Genomic DNA, 17,761 nt, shown 5'->3' on the forward strand with positions numbered 1-17,761 from the left:
GGCAGGCAAATTCGAGCCCATGTGGCACGAGCCTTATATTGTAAAGTGAGCTTTGCAAAAAGGGGCCTATGAGCTGATTGATTATGAAGGGAACCCTCTGGATAAGCCCCGAAATGGGCTTTACCTGAAAAAATATTATCCGTGAACTTCATGCACTCTGATTTGTACATACGTGTCTTTTCAGTAGGTGTGTTGTGTGTGTGTTTTTATTTTTGGCTTGGTGTGTAGGCATAATTGCCGCTTATTGTGTTTTTTGCTTCTTGTGCAGATGCCCGGTACACCTTACGTTGGTTTCACTGATGGTGCCTGCCATAGTACCTGCAATATTTCTTTTGTGACATGGGTGATCTACGATCCTCACGGTGAGTTAGTAGACCTTCAAGGTGTTTGTCTAGGTTGTACCACAAACAATGTCGTTGAATATAGTGTTGTTATTGAGTTACTGACCGAGGTTATCAATCTCGGTATTCGTACATTGGTTGTGAATCTAGATTCTCAGCTTGTCATCCATCAGCTTAATGGGCGTTATTCCATCAGAGACCATTGGATTTTAAGGCTGTATTTACGTGTTAAATTGTTAGAAATGAATTTTGATTTTGTGTAACATGTAATCAAAATAGCATATAAGAAGCATGCAAAACACAGGCACACCGAGGCACTCAAAAAATAAGTGTATATGTCCAAATAGAGTCTATGTTCCCCATACATCCGAGACAAACATCTCTCAAAAAATCAGCAGGAAATAAAACCTAGGCGTCTACTGCGGTGGGTTATGCTCCCTATAGCACACCACCACTCATACCACTCGCCTTAATAGGCAGTGCACCCTGGGTATCATTCCTACTGTGTGAATCTGGAACTCTATGGGGACCTCCTCGACCCCCATGTAATCAGGGATCCCCGGCGTCAGGCCCTGAAGATTTTGGGCCACTGTCTCCACCAGATCACCATCCAGGGGAGCCAAAGCTAGTGCTCTGATGCCCTATGGATCCCTCCATGCCTCTGGAGCCAGTCCTATGCGTCTCACTAGTCCCACATTTGCGAATACCATAGAGTACGTCATTAGGACATATACATGAAAATATCCAAAAAACATCATAAAAAATAAAATGCAAAAATAATGTGATCAAGTGTCTTACCACCATCGTCCCACTGCTTGCCAGCGGGCAGCTACATGTCAGGGTATCTGCGAAATTCCATGCCAGCATATGGCCAGTCCTCAACGAAGATCATCTGGCACTCCAGCCACTCACGGAATAGTGTCCCCCATGACACTGGTCGTCTGCCACCTCCTCGTGGCATAATGTGTGCCCACCATGTGATCCTGCTCTCACATGGTCTGGGCAAATCCAAGTCCATGTCCTACAACCGCAGTGTCGGCAGTCGCTCCAGCATGAGCGAGACAAAGATGGACCCATAGCCAAACTTTTTCGTCTCTCCTCGACGGCAGTTGGTGATTTGTCTCTTCATATTGGTTGTCACTGTTTCCACCCAGTTGAACATGGTCAAATTGAGACATTTTAGAGCCAACCGCAGATGGGTCTTCGATGCCTTGTGTTGGGCTTGGGAGCCCGCTAACCTCGTCACCATAAATAGCATTGCACGAAGAACCACGTCTTCCACCGTCGGGATTGCCACCTTCCTGCTTCTCGTTTTGCATGCCTATGGGCACACTCATGCCATCAACATCTCCAAAAGTTCACCCCCGGGTCGTTGCCCCTTTAGAGTTGGCCTCTCATTGTGACAGGACAACCCAGTCAGGAAATATACGTCCGTGGCATCGAACTCAATGTCTCGGCCTCGGATTATGAATTTTCCATCTGTCAGATTCCAGGCACGAATCAGTAGCTCTAGCAAATCGGGTTGGGCCCGAAGGTGTGGAGTAAGGAAGAATTTTAGCAACCCGCATGCACGTAAAGCATTTTAGCACCCAGCATCAGAAAAAGATTCCACATCATTATCATCGTGCGTTCGTTCCTGCCAAACAAATGCCACGATGCCCTGCATGCTGAGAAAAAATGAATTAGAACTTCGTTTACAAATTTCAATCCATAATTTGCACGAAAAAATAATTTTGTGTCGCCATCATGACTGTTTTTAAAATAGTCGCGATGGCACGAAGTTGACAATTCAATTTTCTCGCGGTCATCGCGAGAATACATCATATTCTCGCTATGATCGGAAAGCGTTATGTGTAAAGCACGCTCGACCATTGCAAACCCGAGCAGCATACCCACGATGACCAAGCGGCGGACTTCGACTCAAAAATCCATCTAAACTTACATGTCTAACGCTAAAATACATTAAAAGATGTTGAAATGAAGCGCAGGAAGAAGTCTACTTACATGTTAGAAGTTTTAGGATGAATTGTGGACCAATGAGGTCAAAATCAGCGTGCCAACTTTGCTCAAGTTGATGCTCCAAAATGCTCCAAGGTGAAATGGACAGTGCCAACGGTAAAAATAAATGGATTACCCCCCCTTTTACAGTAATTTTTGAAAATTAAAAAATTATATTTTAAAATGTGGGTTTTTTCTCATTTTTATCACATGGTCAGTTAAAAATTTGGCTTTTAACTATGTTTCCACATATATTGTCGGATGGGTTTACGTTTGACATGTTTTGTGCAGAGCTATAAGTAGTGGAGGTATGTCATGCTTCGTGTACAGTTCATCCGTAAAGTCTTCTTTAACGCTCTTTTCCGACTTAAAAGATGAAAATATAGCTGAGTTATTCCTCTTGACTCGTTAAAAGAAATAAGAGGCGGTCGCCTTTAAGCTCTTTTCTGACCGTGTAAACACGAAAAGATTGTCGGGCCTTTGTTGTTTTGGGTTCGTTACTGGTTACGAAATGACGTGATTTCGATTGCCTTTCTACTTTTTTGGGTCGAAGTCACTAATCACGAAAAGTACTCCTTGATCGTAATGGTCAAGCGGTTCTTTCGAGTATCATTTTATACTTTTTCAAGCTCGAGAGACATGAATATATGAAAAAGGACCCCCCTGGAGTTTTCTTTTCCATGTCTTTTTCAAACTCTCTAAACATGAAAAAGGCTCCGAGTTTTACCTATGTCAGACTCGTTAAACCCTGACAACATTGGACTCGTCACCATGACGAGACTCGAGCTTCTCCTCCCTAGGGCTCGTTAAACCATTACTAGGTTGGATTCAGCTGACGGTCGAACATATATTACAAGCATATGCTATCCACTTCAAGCTTGTTTTCAAAAATAATTGGGGTACTCGCCAGCAATGGTGGGGGAAAATTTGGAAATCATCATTGGCAGCTAGTCACTCTTGAACATCGACACTTTTGCTTCTTGTCAGGTTGGGTTATCCGTACATTGTCATTTGGCATTTCATGGGTTTGGGTTTCCGTTTAGCCTCATTCCATCCGACTCACGCCGTCTCCATCGAGCCTCTGATCCCTTGGTACCTGAATGTTTCCACCCTCCGAAGTCGTGTCGTCGACATGTTCAATAATCCTTCTGCAGTTTATATCCTTGGCTCCTCCTCTGATACTCTGTTTTGCCATCTACCACTTGTCCCTTATCTCATGTCATTTGTGGGGGAAACATTATGGCCCTCCTGTGACAGGTCGTCTCCTGTCGACATCAACTCACTATCCAAGAGATTGATCTAGAGATCCCCTTTGGTACCTTAGAGCTTGCATGCCTCAATGGCAAGTTCTTCTCACCTGACAGTTGACTTTCATCATTGGTCATCGATTGGGTGATTCCACGAGTGTTCGACTTCAGCTCCTTATTCACACTTCGTGGATTGTGCTAGATAGTACCTTGAGAACCATTGGCATTATTGGTGGTTTCTCTCGTGCTTGTTAATGGTTTTCATCATTGATTGATAATCAAGCGACTTACCTCGAAACACATCTATTCACATGTTAGAATTTGTACTATGATCGGTTGGGTTCAAGACCCCAAACTTAGGTTACACATGTTCGGGTTGCGTGGATTGGTTCATGATTACATGACTCATTGATGGATGGCTGCGACCATACCTGAGTCTTCATGGATGGCTGTGACCATACCTTTATCATTATCATGGTCTTATTAGCTGGGTGGTTGTATCCATACCACAGACCTAGTTCGTATGTCTTTTGGATGGCTGCACCCATGCCTAGACTACATGTACTTGATTATCAGATATATCAGTTGTACTTGCGTGCAGGTTCCTCCAGACGGTGTTCCAGCTCAGTCAGTTTCGTAAAGCATTTCACCCCTCCCACCCTCTCGGGCTTCACACTTTAGGGGGCATCTGTTACACAGTAATTTGTCATTGCCTTCACCCTAGTCCTTCTACTGTGTCATGTGTCCAAGTCAAACATGCTCATATTGAACAAATGCTCTCTTTTTCTGCCAAATGACCCACTTTTCCTAAGTTATCTACCTCATCGCGACTATGGACTTAATATACGCGCTGAACAACGCTCATAAACAGTCCAGCCACACTTTCAGTGTGGAAGTACATCTGATTCCCGCGATGGTCCGATTTCATGCTCCAACGCAAGGATACTTATTATCTTTAGCAATGATCTGACTAGCTACATTGCTCACTAGCGATGTCAGCGATGTCAGCGCTAGAGCTCAGTTATGCACTCGCGATGATCCAGATTGGGTGAATTCGTTCCAACAGTCGGCCTTCTGGATGTCTCCAAACCTGGTTGTTGGCATAGGTTATGTCGCCCTTTCTTCTCTGGCATGGCAGTTCCATCAATTGTGCTACCTTCCTTGGGGATAAGCTCTCTCTTCCACCTTTCATAGAGACTCCTTCTCCTATTTAAACTCTCACCATTGCTATGCTCTGGTAGTTGGCAAATTCTTGGATTGAGTAGTGTTGTTAGTGTTTGTGAGTTTTCTAGATAGTTGGTGTGAGTGTGACACGTGTGGGATTGTTGATAGCTTATGGAAGGTTGTGAAGTGCCCTTAATTTTGTTTAAAACTTATGAGTGAGAGAGAACTTTGTATGTTGGGAGATCCATCTTCAGAGAGTGAATGCTTGAGGAACATGCTGGCTGGATCCCTCTGAGAAGGCTTGCGATGTCAAGACTTTGGTTGTAAGCTTGCTCTTATTTCATTATTAATACAATCAATGATGTTTTCCTATGTCTTGTATGTAATTTACTTGATAGCTCATGACTTCTTGACTTTGTGAGTAAATAGATCATTGTTGCTTTCCGGTTATGTGCTTTGCTGTATTTCCTTTGCATTGTTTCAGGTTGATCAGTCGTTGTGGAGAAGGAAATGGAATCTGGAGCAGCGCAACGGAACTCCATTGACCACCGGTTGAGGTAGGACTCCAACTATGACTCTTTAAGGAAAGCTATTGTTGATCTGTCCTTGTTTGTGACTAGACCCACTCTAGGGCTAGAGGGGTTGCCTCTATCTGCAGAGGGAACACTTTCCTGCTTCACACATATATTTCCATAATAAGAAGAAACAACGATTTACATATTACAAAACTGCAACTCATACAAAAACTGGATCCAACTCGTTAAACCTGCAGTTTGCAAAAAATAATTACACAGTTCCTCTCAAGTCTAGACCTGATTTTCTCTTCTAATCATTAATTTTGTAGTCACTAACCACAAAAGCCATTCATGAAATCGTGATAGATTACAAGAGAACAGCAGTTAAACGAAAGAAGTCACAGTTGTGCTTCCTTTTTGAGGCTCGGCTATAGTTGTAGTTGTGGCGATGTAGGTATCCTCGTAACAACAATAATTCCCTCCGAAGAATCCACCATGAATGAGTAAGATGTACCAGAGCTTTGTTCCACACAGAATAATAAGGAATGATTCTAACGTTATCTGCACTCACATGCAAAGTTACCCAATGTTAACAACAACTGCAATAGCTAGAACATAATTAAAGGAATGAGGAGATTAGTGACCGTATGAATGTAATAACATATGAGTATTACATACCAGCTTTGTGTTTCGGCCTCCTATCTTGATCTCTTTGCATGCCAACCTGCAGTTTTGTTAAAGAAAATTAATTAGCTTGTCCCCATGTCATGGATGAATCGGCTACCAGAATTCTTATTGACTCATATCTATATATAAATTTTACCTGACGAAGAGGAACTCCTGTTCTAAAATCCACTTAATATCGTATTGGATGCCTAGTAAGAATTGTTTGGGGCAATTCTGAGAATCACCCCCTTATTCAAATGCAACATGCACACTCCGAAAAGTCTCGAGAATTAGTCTAGCAACTACCGAAGTCTGGCATACTGTCCTGTAAATATTTGTTACAAGCCACACAACTTTCTGGTAGGAAATCAGATCTTTGTAGCGAGAACTCGTGCCAAAGAATTTTGGACACTAAGCTTAGATATTTTGAATGTTGGTGATTTTTCTTTTAGCCTTTCAAAATGATGAGTTCAATATATTATTCAACATATATTACTGTCGACCCAGTGGATCTACAACAATAATTTCGACTATTAATCATTTCAAAAACCCCTTGCCAACTATATGTCCAATGATTGACAATCTACCATGATAAAACATTACTCCCAATTAACATAAATATCCTTTCCTAGTTACGCAGAATTGTTGTAGTACTATACTCTCACCGAGTACATTCCTCTTTTAGAAATAAATACATCAGCTTGTTTAAAATCATCTACACTACGATTCCATGAAAAATCACATGCAATCGAGGGCTTGCCCTTGAATATCTTTCCCAAAACATATTCAAACTTCGCACGATGTAGGTAGCTCTCAGCCGAAATGACTTTAACCATATAAATTGTGAAAGGTACTAATAAAATCATGAACAGAGATAAATCCCTCACAAGCGATAACATTGCAAGATGTGAAATATTAGCATTTCTATAGTCAAGATTTGGATTCTAGTCTGGGCGAAAGGGGATTTGTAAGGAAAATTATCGTGTCACAACTCTGACTGCCAAGGACCACAGTATAGGAAATCAACAAGCACTGGACAAATAGAATAGAAAATTGAGTTATGCAAGTGTGCAATTCTGAATTCACATTACTTTTATTAATATTCAAGGAATGGTAAATGAATTAGAAAAATAACCAAACGCAGTACAGCTTTATGACAGAGGCTGTAACAGAATAAAATAAATAAAATAATATTTCACATAAAAATACACATATATATGTAATTGACCACATATTAGAAGTCATCCTATACATTTGGAAAATAGAATAATATAAAATATATATATTTTTTCGTGTGAAGTGTTCTTAGCTTTTTCAAGTTACATTCTCATTAGAATTTTAAAATGAGTGATCATCTATTTATGTGTAAATAATTTGTATCCAGTAATACCGTATATTATTAACAGTGTATATTAAACTTGGCAATTATATAATCTACCAATTCACAAAAATGAATTAAATATATAACGACATAGATATAATATTTAGTACACTATTATAACGCTATTGAAAAGTAATACATAATAGTAGAGTCGTACATATTGATTTCCTTATTTATGAACCACTTTATTCAAATTTGAAGCTTTGAAATGTGTCCCATTGAACTTTCTCTGTGTAGTAAAAATAGTAAAAATAATTCGATTGCGTCACAGCATGAAGTCATAGTGGTAGAAAAATGCTCAAAAATTACATGAAGAGGTGAGCCGCAATTCTGACGTCGTCGGAGTTGGATGGAAACTTGCCATCACAGAAGAGGCCGTTATTTCCCGAGTTATCACACTGGCTATGCGAATTATAATGGCAATTATCACTAGATACGTGAAGTTTCATTCGATATGCGAGTTATCACCATTTTAAATGCGATCTATGAAGGATATGCGAGGTATCAAGCATTGTTTGGGGAGATTCGTAGCAGATGGGGCGATTCTCAGAATTGCCCCACCACCCGGCGATTCTGAGAATCGCCCCATCCGCTACGAATCGCCCCAAACAATGCTTGATACCTTGAATATCCTTCACAGATCGCATTTAAAATGGTGATAACTCGCATATCGAATGAAGCTTCACATATGTAGTGATAATTGCCATTATAATTCGCATAGCCGGTGTGATAATTCACTTGTGAGGGATTTATCTCCATTCTAGATTTTATTAGCACCTTTCACAATTTATATGCCTAAAGTCATTTTGGCCGAGAGCTGCCTACATCGTGCGAAGTTTGAATATGTTTTGGGGAAGAGATTCAAGGGTCAGCCCTCGATTGCATGTGATTTTTCATGGAATCTTAGTGTAGATGATTTTAAACAAGCTGATGTATTTATTTCTAAAAGAGGAATGTACTCAGTGAGAGTGTAGTACTACAACAATTCTACGTAACTAGGAAAAGATATTTATTTTGATTGGGAGTAATGTTTTATCATGATAGATTGTCAATCATTGGACATATAGTTGGCAAGGGGTTTGTGAAATGATTAATAGTTGAAATTATTGTTGTAGATCCACTGGGTCGACAGTAATATCTGTTGAATAATATATTGAACTCATCATTTTGAAAGGCTAAAAGAAAAATCACCAACATTCAAAATATCTAGTCAAATATTTAGTTAATTTAAATAAAAATGAAAAACAAGATTAAATTAGATGAGATTTTTAAATAAATTTAAGATTTGAATTAAAATTAAATAAGATATTTTAAATAAAAATTAAAAATTGAGTTTAATTATATTAAAATTATCTTTGGTACTAAATTTATCTTTATTTTTTTTCTTTTAAAACAAATATATTAACAAATCAAAACTGAAAGCATCATAGTCTGTATAGACTAACAACTACATTAAATAAGGTTTGTCAAAATCTTACCCGGTGGTGTCCTCTTTGATGCAAAGATCTTGCTACCATTTTTAACTAGTGATCATAATGGGTGAGTCTTGGTTTTCACAATTTATCTTCACCAATTTCTAGTTTCATTTATGATGTTATTAATCACTAAAGTATGGATAAATGCAGCAATAAGAGGAGAGGATATTAACAACCTTTCAAATTTTTTAATAAAAACATCCCAAAAGATAATATCAATAAATGGAATTATATATATATACATACATATATAAGATTGTGATAATGAAATATTTAGTTAATTTAAATAAAAATGAAAAACAAGATTAAATTAGATGAGATGTTTAAATAAAAATTAAGATTTGAATTAAAATTAAATAAGATATTTTTGAATAAAAATTAAAAATTGAGTTTAATTATATTAAAAATGTTATCTTTGGTACTAAATTTATTTTTATTTTATTTTTCTTTTAAAACAAATATATTAATAAATCAAAACTGAAAGCATCATAGTCTATATAGACTAACAACTATAGTAAATAAGGTTTGTCAAAATCTTACCCGGTGGTGTCCTCTTTGATGCAAAGATCTTGCTACCATTTTTAACTAGTGATCATAATGGGTGAGTCTTGGTTTTCACAATTTATCTTCACCAATTTCCAGTTTCATTTATGAAGTTATTAATCACTAAAGTATGGATAAATGCAACAATAAGAGGAGAGGATATTAGCAACCTTTGAAATTTTTTTTATAAAAACATCCCAAAAGATAATATCAATAAATGGAATTACATATTAAATTGTATTGTTTGAATGACTGGTGCTCTAAATCCGTGTATAAGGGATATGTGTAGGTATTATGACCATTTATGTCTTTGTCTGAAACATATTTTGTCCAGACTTTAGCTACATATGATATGATTTCACTCCAAGAGATGGCACTTTTGGGTGGAAAAAATGATTGCTCAATTGATTGAGCCCTTTTTAAGCGCTTGATCGAGCCGTTTGAGCACTTAAACAATGTAACCCAATGTTATTTAGGAGCTCGATTTAGCCATGTCTTTGCGGCAGTCAAATGAAGGAGATTGGGTTTTGGATTTATTTTCTGGCTCAGGTAAGTTTTATTATATGGAATTGAATTTCAATATGTTATTTATTAATTTATATGTCATTGTACTAATTTGCTTCATTATTTTTTTTGTGCTTGATAATTAGGTACAACACTAACATGTTGCCTTCAAAAAGGAATAAATTTCATTGCAATTGAAAAAGATCCAATACAGTGCAATTTCATTCAGCAAAGAATTAATGCTCTTCAATTTCTTCCAAATGCAATGAAAGAAATTGGGTTGAAGAAAGGGGACTTTAGTGAATCACGTGTGGCAAAAAATGCAAAGGAACACTAACCACCATTACATGGAATGTTTGGAAAGACATACATTGGGATATTTGTAGACATCAAAGATCCATTAGAAGAGGAAAATGAGCAAAAGGAAGCAGAAAATATTGTGGAAGAAGACAATAATAAAACTCTAGAGGACGAAGAGTTTGGATCACGTGACATTGTTGATTAAATTTAAGTTATGCTTGGAAATCAAGCTTTGCAATGTTTTGACTTTGACATTTTATGAGAAGAATAAACACTCAATTAAGGTTTTTATACATTCAATATTTGTAATATGTGATTTTCGCATTAATTTTTAAGTTAATCATTATTTTTTGAAAAAAAAAGTGATTATTATTATTTTTTTCACATGAAATTCATAAAAGAAACTATTATTTAACCATTTTTAGTTAAAATTTTCGTATAAAAATTGTGATTTTGACATGTCAATTCTAGCAAAAAAATTTCAAAACGTGTAGTTTTTTAGTTATATTTATGTTAAAAATGGTTATTTTTATGTCCATTGTTAAAAAATATTGTTTTTTAGAAACAATTATTTCATGTGGATTGAAAAATTAATTAAGGATGTATAAATATGTAGAATATTGAAAATTCAAAATATCGACCTTCTAATTTAAAAATGCAAAACAATAAAAACCTCACTACAAAAAAATTAAAATTAAAATAAAAAACAAGAAAATATGAAGAAAACGACCACTTCAAAAATTATTAAATTTACAAAATAGTTATTTACATTTCATAAATTAGAAAATTTGAAGTCAAAAAATAGGTCTTTTAAAAGAAGGGTCGATGTAGAATACCCACTTTTTAAAATCAGCATGAAAATCACTACCATTCTAAAACGTAATGTACATAAAAAAATTAAAGTGCCAAAAACTATGCTATAATAAAAACATGTGTGTTCTGCATCACCCCTTTTCAAAATCAGGTCACTTTTTTGCTATCTCTACGAAACAGGTAACAGTATTAGTTCCCGTTTCAAAGTTTACATTGTTCAAAATTATGGCAACGAGGAAGCCTACCACTCACAACTATAAAGATGGAAGTGTTCTTTCCCCTAGCCTTCCACAACCTACAAGGTTGACACAAAAACAATTGGAAGAAAAAAGAGCAAAAGGGATTTGTTACAGTTGTGATAGAAAATAGGCTAAAGGTCATAAGTGTGCTGATAAGAAATTTTCCTACATAGATTGTGAAGAGGAGGAAGAAAAGGACCAAGAAATGTCAAAAGAAGAGGATAACTCCAGGAACAAACCCTAGATAAAGAAGTAATGAATCCGACCATATCTTTCAATGCATTGGCTGGAATTACCACTCATCAAACTATCAAGATAGAAGGACATATGAAGAAGAAAAGGGTAAAAGTATTGATTGATTCGGGAAGTACCCATAATTTCTTCCTATATTTGGCACTAGAGTGTCAAGTGATGGTTTCAAGTGGAGGAACCATAAATTGCATTGAAAAGTGTATAATATCAAGCTATCCATGGGAGAATATGTATTTAATAGCCCAATGCTTTCCATTCCAAAGTGTGGTGCAGATGTTGTACTAGGAGTCCAATGGCTACAATCCTTGGGTATAATAGCTTTTAATTTTCAAGAAATTTTCATGAAATTTTGTGTGGAAGGAAATGAAGTTAAATTAAGGGGTATTGCAGGCAAACTAATAAAGATAATCAGCTTTAACGGTATGACAAAGATTCTAAATAAGGAACAATGAGGTGTAATTGCACAATTATGTTCGCTAGAGGTTCCCACATCAAAATCATCTATTTCTCTAGATCTCAAAAAAGTCTTGGATAATCATTCCAAGGTATTTGAGACTCCCAAAGTTCTCCCACTTATTCTTCATCATGATCATGTTATTCATTTGATTCCAGGAAGTGTTCCTCCAAACATCAGGCCGTACAGGTATCCCTATGCCCAAACGGGTGAAATTGAATGTATGGTTGCAGAAATTCTAGAGGTTGGTATAATTCAACCTAGTCAAAGTTCCTTCTTTGCTCCAGTAGTATTGGTGCACAAGAAGGATGGATCATGGCACATGTGTCCGGATTATAGGGAGCTCAACAAGCTCACTATTAAAGATAAATTTCCCATTCCTGTCATTGAAGAATTCTTGGATGAATTGCATGGATCAATTTACTTCACCATGTTGGATCTTCATTCAGGATATCATCAAATCATAATGAAGACTGAAGACATTCCGAAAACAACATTTAGAACTCATGAGGATCATTATGAATTTTTGGTCATGCCTTTTGGCCTTACCAATACACCTTCTACATTTCAAGGTTTGATGAATTCGATTTTCAAACCCTTCCTTAGGAAATTTTTGTTAGTATTTTTTGAGGATATACTAATCTACAGCAAGTCTTGGAAGGATCATGTTGAACATGTTGACAAGGTGCTCAAACTATTGGAGGAGAAACAATTATATGCAGAAAGATCCAAATGTTTCTTTGGAGTATAAGAGGTGGAATATTTGGGTCATATTGTATCTCATGAAGGTGTTCAGGTAGACCCTAGCAAAATTAAAGCCATTAAGGAATGGGAAATCCCCACATCCATAAAGCATCTGCAAGGATTTCTTGGGTTGACAGGGTATTATCGCAAGTTTGTTAAGAATTATGGGAGAATAGTAGCACCTCTAACAACATTATTGAAGAAAGATGCATTTTCATGGACTCCAGAAGAAACAAAGGCCTTCAAACATCTTAAAGAGGCAATCTGCCAAGCACCGGTCTTAGCTACATCAGACTTCAAAAAAACCTTTATTGTAGAATGTGATGCTTGAGGAAATGGAATTGGTGTTGTTTAAATGCAAGATGAAAGAGCCATTACTATCAAAAGTCATCTAATCAATGGAAAGTATTTACACAAATCTATTTATGAGAAGGAAATGTTGGCAATACTACATGCACTTAATAAATGGCAACCCTACCTAATGGGAAGACACTTCAAGGTAAAAACAGATCATGATAGTCTTAAATACTTTTTAGAACAAAGATTATCCTCTGAAGAGTAACAAAAATGGGTCACAAAGATGTTGGGTTATGACTTTGAAATCATCTACAAAAAAGGGAAGAAAGATTTTGTGGCAGATGCACTCTCAAGAAAGGATGAGGATGTGGAAGCATTGTTGTGCGCCATTTATATTATCCAACCAGATTGGATAAATGAAGCAAGGGAGGAATGGAAGAATGTCGAAGAAGTGTGGGCTCTCATTCGAAAGATACAACAAGATCCCAGTACATCTGATACATTTAGCTGGAAAGATGATCCAGTATGGTACAAAGATCGCTTATACCTATGTAAGAATTCCCAACTCAAAAAAAAGATTCTTATGGAATTGCACACTTCACCCTTAGCAGGGCACTCAGGATTTTTAAAAACTTACCACAAGTTTAAGAAGGAATTTTTTTAGGATGGCCTTAAATCAAATATTCAAAATTTTGTGGCTGAATGTTTAGTTTGCCAACAAAATAAAGTTGAAAATACCCCAGGTCTATTACAACCTTTATCCATTCCAAGCCAACATTGGGCGGAGGTTTCAATTGATTTTATCACAGGTTTACCCAAGTACGAAGGAAAGAGTGTGATCATGGTGGTAGTTAAGAGACTTACCAACTATGAACACTTTTGTGAATTATCACATCCATTTAAAGTCAATGCAGTTTCCACTGCATTTATGGAAACAATTCAAAATCTACATGGAAACCCAAATATTATTGTAAGTGGCAGAGATCCCATTTTCACTCGAAATTCTTGGACATAATTATTTTCTTGTCTCGGTACTGAGTTAGCTCGTAGCTAATCTTATCATCCTCAATCTGATTGGCAAACTGAGATAGTAAACAAATTTTGGAAGGATATGTTCGTTGATTTGTATCTGATAAACAGATGAAATGGGTCAAATGGTTGCCTATGGTTGAATGGTGGTATAACACTTCCTTCCATATTGCAGCAAAAATGACCCCATTTATGGCACTTTATGGATATCATCCACCGTCCATCACATCATATTTAAGAGAAAATTCTAAGGTTCAAGAAGTGGAACATCACATCGAGCATCAACAACAAGTTCTCCAACTCTTAATGGATAACCCCATGTTGGTGCAGAATATAATGAAACAACAGGCAGATCAACATCACAACAAAAGAAGTTTTGATGTAGGCGATTGGGTATTGCTACAGCTACAACCATATAAATCAATATCCCTCAAGAAACCTAAGAAGGATAATAAATTATCACCAAAGTATTATGGTCTGTACAAGGTGTTGCAAAAGATTGGTACTATGGCATACAAATTGGAGGTTCCTGCAGCATCCCGAGTGCACCCAATTTTCCATGTTTCATGTTTAAAGAAGGTTATAGGAGACAAGCTCCTAGTTCAAACAATATTACAAAACTTGACGAGGAAGGAAAAATCATATTGGAACCGAAAGAAGTCACAGAAACAAGAAATCGACAGCTATGAAATTGATCATTTTCGAAGTATCTCATCAAGTGGAAGAACTTATCCGTTGAATATTCCACATGGGAGGATGAGAATTTTATACAGAGGCATCCAGAACTACTCAAGCATTGAGTACAACACTTTTCGGGAGGAGAGGGGCATGTTAGGCCCCTATAATACTAGTGATTCCCCCATTACTATTTTCATTGTATCCCTTATTGTTATTATTGTGCCCTTATTGTCCCCATATTGTTATTAGTATGCCCATAGAAACCCACTATTTTATTTTTGTGCCCCTATGTTATTACTATTTTTTCGGCTTGATTATATTGTGACCCCTTAGACTCCTATATATAGAAGGGAGGTTCAGTCATTTGTAACATCAATGAATTGTTCTTTTGTGTAATGTAAAGGAGGTTTTCCCCTTGAAGAGGCTTAATTCTAAGGTGTTGATCTCTCTTTTCTATATTTTTGTCAGCTGGTTTCCTAATAGATGAATTCCTTTGTTGTTTCTCTTACGACATTCCCAACGGCTCTTAATTGCAATCGACCTTTTATCCATATCGAAACTTTTGAAAGGTTCACCACTTGGAAGTTCTGATGTGTGATCACCGATAGGCCTATAAACCAATGTGTCAATCTCCTCTAATATACGATCTTCAACATTATAATGTATCAATCTCTGATCTTCTGATCTATTGATATGACCGACTACCTTTGCTCTAATCACCAATATTATGATTCACTGATATACAATTGCCAATATGGCCAGCCTTTGATCTTCCAATCTCCAATATGGCCAACGTGATGAGTCCAATTGCGATCATCAATATCACTAAGACTTTTACCTGTGATTTCCGATATGCCTAGATCATGGATCTGTGGTATGTCATATTCATCCTTGCCTAAGGCTTTAAAACCATGAACTTCAGTAGGCCATAAATTTTGAACCGGTAGTTCATTTTGGGACTTTTATGTATCGTTGGAAATCTATTCTAGAGAAATTTCCAATGGAGGGGGTCCAATTAGTCTTTGAGTCCATATGCTACCTCAATGAGGTCTCCAAACTATCTTCACAGCTGGAATTACAACCACCAAGGGGATCCTTTGCATAAGCTTGCAGCTAGGATGGAGATCCTTCTAGACACCTTGTCATTATGCTGACCCTTGTTTGACATCAATGCCAACACTTACACAACCACCTATATACCATCAAATGTCCAACAATATCCCCCTTTAGCATTGATGGAAATACCATAAGCTCCTGTCACACTTGGCATGATATTCTCATGCTAATCTTCTGCCCATTTGACATTAGTGAAAAATAATACTTCATAAGCACTCCCCCTTAACCATTGTAGTCTACTCTCCCATGAATTCCACATGTTGAGTAGCTACCACCACCTTCCAAAATTAATTCATTTAGATGGAGGAGTCACAACTCCTATCTGCTACTTGAGATACTCAAATGGTTCCCTTTCTGGTGGCTTGGTAAAGATATCTACTAGTTTCTCGTTAGTAGGTACATATACAAGTTTGAGAATGTTGGTGGCAACCTGTTCCCTAAAGAAGTGATACTTGATAGGAATATTCTTAATATTTGAATGCATGACTGGATTTTTAGAGATGCTTATCGTACTTGTGTTGTCACACATTATTCGAATGGGATTAGACAACTCTACCTACATATCTTTCAAGTTTTGCTTCATCCATTGAATCAAAGTATAACAGGTAGCAACAAAAATGTACTATGCTTCGACAGTTGACAGAGAGATAAAGCCTTGTTTCTTACTGACTCACGATGTCCACCATTCACCTAGAAAGAAAGTTGCACTAGAAGTAATCTTCCTGTCATCAAGACTTCCTTCCAAATCTACATCTATTTACTCGCCAAATGGAAGTCTTCACTCTTAGCATACCACAGTCCATACTCTGTTGTACCTTGAATATATTTGAAGATATTTTTGACAACAACAACATGACATTCTCATGGGAAATCCTAAAATATTTGCACAATCCCCACTGCTTGCATGATTTCCAGCCTTAAATATGTCAGATATAGTAAGATTCTTATCATTGACCTGTATTTTGTTTGATGTACCAACGATGTTGCATCTTCTTTATGCAGTTTACAACCTGTAGTCATGGGTGTGCCGACAGGTTTGTAATCTTCCTTTCCAAATTTCTTTAGAGTTTCCTTGAGATATTTGGATTCGGATATAAAACTCCTTATGGAGACTGAGTATTTTGCAGACCCAAGAAGAAGGACAATTCTCTAATCATGGACATTTCAAACTATGTTTTTATACAATTTGCAAATCAATTTCCCAATTGTTCCACATCGCTATCAAATATTATATCATCCACATACACAACCACTATCAGTAGGTTTTCATCTTTAGATTTTACATAAATATTACTATCAATTGTGCCATTCTTGAACCCTTGTTGCTAAAGATACCTATCCATCCTTTCATACCAAGATCTAGGGGCTTGTTTCAAACCATTCCAGGGCCTTCTTTAGTTTACATATGAGACCTTCATTGGAGGAGAGCAGAAATCCTTCTGGTTGCTCAATGTAAACCTATTATTCTAAATCTCTATTGAGAAAGGCAGACTTCTGGTCCATCTAATATACCTTGATATTCTTATGGATGGAAAGAGCAAGTACGATTATTATAGCTTCTACTCAAGCTACTGGTGCAAAGGTTTCTTTGAGATCTACCCATACTATTTTGGAATACCCTTTGCGGACCAATAGATATTTGTTCCTGATAAATTGACCTTGTTCATTCAGTTTGTTCTTGAAAACCTACTTGATTCCAATAAGATTTTTCTCTTTCAGGCTTGGAACAGGCTCCCATGTTTGATCCTTTTCAATCTAGTCCAATTGTTCATTCATGGATTTCACCCTGCACTTATCTTCACTTACTTAGCAGAGGTTCTTGGGTTCTATCTATGATAGTAAAGCCAAATTTGCAGGACTTTTACTACCCACAAGTTTCCTTTTTGTCTGGAAACCTTGTCTTTGATCTCCAAGAATCTAGCTCTCAGGATGTTCCTTCTATACATTCCTAGAGAGTGTCTTTCACATTGAAGATGTGCGTGCTTTCTCACCTTCATTGTCTGAA

The sequence above is a fragment of the Pinus tabuliformis genome, chromosome 4_2 (assembly GCF_031772625.1).
Source record: "Pinus tabuliformis cultivar Carrire ecotype Pingquan chromosome 4_2, CPIR1, whole genome shotgun sequence".
Lineage (NCBI taxonomy): Eukaryota > Viridiplantae > Streptophyta > Pinopsida > Pinales > Pinaceae > Pinus > Pinus tabuliformis.